Source organism: Lissotriton helveticus, chromosome 7 (assembly GCF_964261635.1).
Source record: "Lissotriton helveticus chromosome 7, aLisHel1.1, whole genome shotgun sequence".
In the NCBI taxonomy this organism is placed as follows: Eukaryota; Metazoa; Chordata; class Amphibia; order Caudata; family Salamandridae; genus Lissotriton; species Lissotriton helveticus.
Window position 1 is genome coordinate 222,703,099 of NC_136068.1, and position 6,702 is coordinate 222,709,800.

Sequence of the window (6,702 nt, forward strand, 5' to 3'; positions counted from 1 at the left end):
GGGGGGGGAACGATCAAGTGAAACGTCCAACACTGAATTGAAATCTCCCCCCACGAGCCAAGGAATGTCTTTCAAGCGGGTCAGAAGTGCCGAAGGACAGCTAAGGAAGGCAATCTGTTCGGTGATAGGTGCATAAATGGAGCCCAATAGAATAAGTTGCTCATTGAGCCGCCCGTCTGAGGAATATGTATCGCCTGTGGGATCTGTCACCACCTCCTCTTCCTCCCCTGGGACCCCGGCCTTCACCCAGATCAAAACCCCTCTCGCTAGAGCTGAATTGTTAGTGCTATACCTGTGCCCGCGGCAGCGGCGGTGAAGCTGGGCAGCCTTTGAGCTTGTCAGGTGTGTTTCCTGTAATTGAGTGATGCTAGTTGCTTTACGTTGTAAGTAAGCATATAGAGTACCTCCAAGAGGGTGTGTATATACCCCTGACATTCCAGGTTATGACATTTAGGCTAGTCATACAGGAGGTGTGGATCTACCAATCTCAGCTTACTCAGCTCAGCTGGCTGACACTACAGGCATGAGTGGGACTGCAACAGGTCTCTGAGTAAGGCATTCCCTCTGCATGGACAATCAACATTGAAACCAAGAAGACATGCAACCTCATAAGAGCGGACCTCAAACAGGGAATGGACCCAATTGAGGCAATTAACTTGCTGTGATAGAATGACTTCGAGAGGGAGTGTGGGATAGGAATGAGTCTGTGTGGCCCATCCCCTGTACAATTAACAATAGAGAAGTACACTACATAGAAACATTGCCTGTGCATGCCCCTACAGTATTGTGAAACAAGAGGAGCCAGGAGCGTGCATGACGATTGATTAAGTGATATCGCTTCTTTACAGGTATTCTGGCTATGAAAGGGTTATCTTATGTAGTATTGTCAAATAATGTTGTCTGTCATCTGAGGTGTAATGTCTGGCAGGTGAGGTGAGCTAGCATTAATCGACCAATCCGGAGCAGAGTCAGCATCTCCCTGATACTTCGATGGGGAAACTGAAGGGTGGCGATGGTTTCGTTGGATGAAGGGCAGCTGCCACTTGTAAGGCCTCCTGGCGTTCCGACCTAACCTGCTTAGGGTCTGGGGCAGCTATAGGAGATGTCTTCTGCAATATATCTCTGCCTCTACCTCTCTGATGGTTACGATGCGCCCTCTTTTTTATTTGGAATTGGTCAGGGGGCCTGGGCATAGTAGCTAGTTCATTTTCCTCCAGCCAATCCCAGGCATCCGTTGGAGTGTCGAAGTATCTGGTGTTGCCATTCCGGATAACCCATAGACGAGCCAGAAAGAGTAGGGAATATGTGAGGTCACAGGCTCTTAACTGCCGTTTGACTGTCACAAAGGTGGCGTGTCTCTTCTGCACTTGGGATGTGTAGTCGGGAAAGAAGGTAATGGTAACAATCTGCACTCTAGGGTCAGGTTGTTTCCCTACTTCCGTTAATATCACATCAAGGTCTCAGAAGGGGGACCCTATGTGCATGTTCAACAACAAAAGTGTGGAGAGAGCAATCCGGGGGAAAGTAACCCTTTCATCCGTGACTCTATGTAGCCGTCAGGGTCCAGGCCTTCCGCTCCCTCTGGCAGACCAATTACCCAGACATTGTTGCGTTGTGACCTCCCCTCTGCATTGTTGACCTTCTCTTTTAGGGTGCAGACCTGATGCATTAGGTTCTGTAGGGGTCGCTGTATGATTACGGGATCCAGGCTGGAGGTCTGCAAGGGCAAATTCATTATCATGTACGCGATCTGCCAACTTGTGATGATACGCTTGCAAGAGTGTGAAGTTTGTTGTGATGCTGTCTATTCTGCTCTCTTATGGAAGCTCGGGTCTGTTCCAGCGCGGCTGCCACCCTGTTTTCTCTATTCTTTCCACTGCTGCCAGGACTGTATCCAACTTGGCTGAGAGGTCAGGGTGGCTAGGCTCTGAAGGCTTCCCTGGGCCTCCGGGGGCCCCTCGGCCCGCAACATGCGATGCATTGTCCTGCTAGGTGGTCGAACGAAGACGTGAAATGACTAATTGTTGCGCACTCAACATGTGGATCAGGTTATACGGAAATTTAGCCTGAGACTGGCGAGATTGTCTCTATGCTCCTCTCAGGTGCACACAGGATTTGCAGAGGGCACCCTCCTCTCTCTAGGATGATTATGGTCCAGTTGTGGTTGAGATTGCTGACACTCCAGTGCCCGCTCATTCCCAGGTTTCCAAAGATGAAGCCAATATTATTCGTGAGGGGAAGAGGGGGTGGAAAAGCTAGGAAGCCACCCCCCATCCCCACCCCCGCTTAACAGGTGGTCTGCGTGCTCAAACTGTCTCCAGGCCATAGAACAGTCCCCGTGGTGCGGGTGCAATTAGGTGCGCACTGGGGGTCCCTATAAGTTGCTGGTGGGCCCCGTATCCGGGCAGGAGATTCCGTCAGTTCTCTGTGTTGTGGCATCGCAGCACCGGAAGCCCCGGGAGTGGACTATCTACACACCAGGACCCAGACCTCCAGCTTCTGCTGTAATTAAATGATAGGGGCACGAGTCCTGGGGCTGACAACCACTGCAGCACTGCTCCGAACTGCCACAGAGGCAGCTGCTACCACGAGGGGGCACAGGACGCACCTTGCAGACTCCTGCTGAACTCCGGGCCGACCAGCCTCTAAGTCCTTTATTACTCCTGGTATCCCCTGCGTAGTTCCAGGACATGGAGTGCTGGGAAGGTCTGGGCAGGCTGAGTGTCCTGTAATTCAAACCCATTGTAGCCCAACAACACACCAGAGGAGGTCTGGGCCCAATCCACCCCCAGACCCCCTGCCTCCAACAGCAGCCAAGTCCCAACTCGCAAGGCGCACTAGCACCGCCAATCCCCAAGCCAGGGAGCCCCGGGTCTCTTGTTGCAGCTGAATTTATGCCACTGAGAGGAGGGATAGTGCGCACCACGCCGGACCTTGCGGTGAGACTGGATTCCCCCGTCTTGTGGCCATGATCGTGGATCAGGTCTGACCATACTCTGGGTCTCCTAATGACCATGGTGCCTCTGCTGCAGCCTCTGGGAATCGGACCCGCTTGGGAGGTCTAGGCCCGACCAGCCCCTGGACCTCCTCCCGGCTCAATCCGATGCGTCTCCAATACCGGAGCCAGGGCCGGACTGGCCCCTGCAGGCACCGGGCAATCCCCGGTGCGCCGCAAGGGTGGGCCGGTTTTGGGCCCCTGGGGGTCGTTTTTGTTACAGGGACGTTTATGCAGCATAGCTGCAAAATCGGGCAAACAAAATCGGCCGAAAATCGGCCACGGCAAAGAGCTCAGACCTCCCCCCCTGGGTTTGGGTTCCCAGTCCGGCCCTGACCGGAGCCCACTCGAGTAGCAGCTATCCAATGTAAGACAGCTTAGGCGGGAAGCAGCCCCCGTAATGTCTGCACGTGCCGACGGCCCGCTTCATGCCGCTGCAGCGTCACCACACAAGGAGGGCCTGAGCCCCACCGACCCTCGGACCCCTCCTCGCCTCCGCAGGTAGCCAAGTACTTGTCCCGAGGCTCACCTATATCGGCGGCTCCCCAGCCAAGGAGAACAGGCTTCAATGAGCTGTCCCACTACTGTCAGTAGGAGCCTCCTCTCCGGGCCCTAGAGAACTAATATTCAGAAGAGTGATGCTAGTTATTAGAATGCTTGAGGAGATTATCATATTATTTTCCTAGGTCATGCTGATAAAAATAACAGAATCACTGCAAAAATGAATCTTCCATTCTCCAGTCCTGAGAACTGAGCGAAGTGATTAGCAATGCAATCCCATACGCCCTCACACGGAACAAACTTGAAAGGAAAAAGAAGCAGCATTGGTCACAGTTGCTTGCCTTTCAAAGACATTAAAGTGCTGAGCAAGCACAGAAGAGAACAGCACAGAGACAACCAGGGATTTGAGAGGTGCTGGCACCGAGGCTAGTTGGAAGAGCGTACGTGCTGGAGTGCCATTTTTCATCTGCAGGCCTGACCGCATTCTGAGGATGGTTACATGGCTTTTCAGAAAATAGTTTGGGATATTAATAATTGATACATTTTTATGGTGTTAAGAGTAGACTAACCTAACAGAAGAAGTAGAGATATGTGATGTAAAATGCTTTAGATTGTCCTTAGATTGTTTAATTTAATTGCTGAGAATACCATAATAATGGGCATCATTCTGATACATCAGTGATGTCATCCATGATGTCATTTGAGATGTCATCTGTGATATCATCAATTATATCATAGAACATGTCATGAGAGATATAATATGTGAGGTCATAAGCTGTGCATGGCGGGGGCATAAGTTATAGTTAGCTCTGATAAATATAACTGGTTAATTTCTGTGCTTTTTTTAGTTCAAAACACTATGTTGTCACTGATATTTTCACCTAATTATAACGCCACTTTAACATTTGCTTTTTTCTGTGAATTTCTAAACTTTTTCTTATTGTAAGTAAGATATAATTACAATTCCTAACTAAAACGTCACTTTTACCCAGTTTTTATGAGTGAATTTTAAGGCTTTCTTTAATGTAAATTTATATTTTAATACCATACCTAATGCTAACTTCACACTGTGCACGACCTTCAGCCGGGCTCGGCGTGAGGTTGGTTGCACTTAATCTAACTCTCTGCAAAAGGCCAATCCCATGCTGCGCATGCCCTTTGGCCATGCAAGGCATGGGGTTGGCTGGCCAGTTCCTCTGCCCATCCCACCGCTATGCATGGCTTGTGCTTAGCGGTTGAGCACAGGGCCTGGCATCAAAACTCCAGCAGGCACTCATGGCTGAATATAAGTGGTGTCATTTAAAAGGGGAGAGGGGTGCGTAGATCACCTTCCCCGACCATAATGAGGTCCTGGGGACCTGATCCTCTGGGGCCAATATTTTCAAAAAGGGGAGGGGCGTGTGCCCCCCCAAAGCCTCTTAAGGTCCCAGGGACCCTATCTCCCAAGGACAATATTTAAAAAAAGGGGCAAGGGCATGTGTCCCCCTCCCAGAGCCTCTATGAGGCCCCAGTGGACATCACCCGGGGCCCAATAATTTTAAAAAAGGGGAGGGGACCTCTTGGACCCTATCCCGGAGCCTCTTAACGCCCCGGAGACCCCTTCCCTGAGGCCGATGTTTTGAAAAGGGGAGAGGGTGCGTGGCCCCCTACTCAAGCCTCAATGAGTCCCGGGAAGCCAATACCTTGGGGGAAATGATTTAAAAAGAGGAGGGGAGCACATGCCCGAGCCTCAATGGGGCCCCTGGAACCCCTTCCTACTGGGGCAATATTTTAAAAAAGGGTAGATGGTGTGCGGTCCTCCCCATACCTCAAAGAGGCAATGGGTACCCAATTCCCCAGGGACAAAGTTCGGGTACCCCAGTGCCAACCTGGGACCCACTTCGAACTATGTTGGGGGCCGCAAGAGCAATCTATGTTTTCTTGCCTGCAAGAGCGCCGACAAGGAAACAAATGTCTGCTCCCACATGGCGTGAGCATTTTTGTAGACCCAACTAGGTGAAAAATGCCATGTCCCTGCCTGCGGTCCTGCGTGTAGGACAGTTGTGTCCATGGAGTGGGCTGCCCTGAACATAGTTTGTGGAGCTGGGCCCGGGGGATAGGGGCTCTAGGGCGTTAAGTGGCTCAGTAGGTGGGGGGGTTGTGTGTTCACCCTCCCTTTCATTACTAATCGGCCACAGGGGATGGGATCCCTGGGGCCTTTAGAGGCTCCGACAGGGGAGCCCGGAAAAGTCAATGGCAAAAGCATGGGGAAATTTGGGACCCTTTTTTCTCTTGGCCCCCGCTTGATGGATCACCCCGAAACTTTCTAGGAAGGAGCTGAGGAGATCAATTTTTTTTAAATGTTCATTAAACTGCCACAAAAAGTTGTTAGCAAATATATATATAAATATATAGATAGATAGATAGATAGATAGATAGATAGATAGATAGATAGATAGATAGATGGATGGATGGATGGATGGATGGATAGATAGATAGATAGATAGATAGATAGATAGATAGATAGATAGATAGATAGATAGATAGATAGATAGATAGATAGATAGATAGATAGATAGATAGATAGATAGATAGATAGATAGATAGATAGATAGATAGATAGATAGATAGATAGATAGATAGATAGATAGATAGATAGATAGATAGATAGATAGATAGACAGATAGATAGATTCACTGAAAAAATCAAAGGTTAAAGTAACATTATAGTTAGGCGTGATAAAAGGATTTTTTTTTAAACCTTAGAAATTCACTGTAAAAACCAAAGGTTAATTGAACATTATAGTTAGGTGAATATGTCAGTGTGAACATTAACGTTTTGAGCAAAAGAAAACAGATATTCACCGGTTAAAGTTAGTAGCGCTAACTATAACATGTGCACCCCATGCACTGCTTATGACCTCACATATGACATCACTTGACATGACATAATTTAAGACATCACTCATGAGATCTATATGACGTCACTGATGTCATCAGTGTGAGGGCGAAAGTTACAGTTAGTACTGCTAACTGTAACTTTAAAAAACTCGATGGCTCTGTTTATATTCCATGAAGTGTTTTCATAACTCTAATACGATCTATGTAACTCTCCTCATGCAAAGAGCTCTGATACCTCCGGGTCTAGCCAGCGCTATATAAAACTCAAGTAAATAAATAAATAAGTGGTCATTTATATCATGTAGTTCACCAGCACCTTTTAGGAAC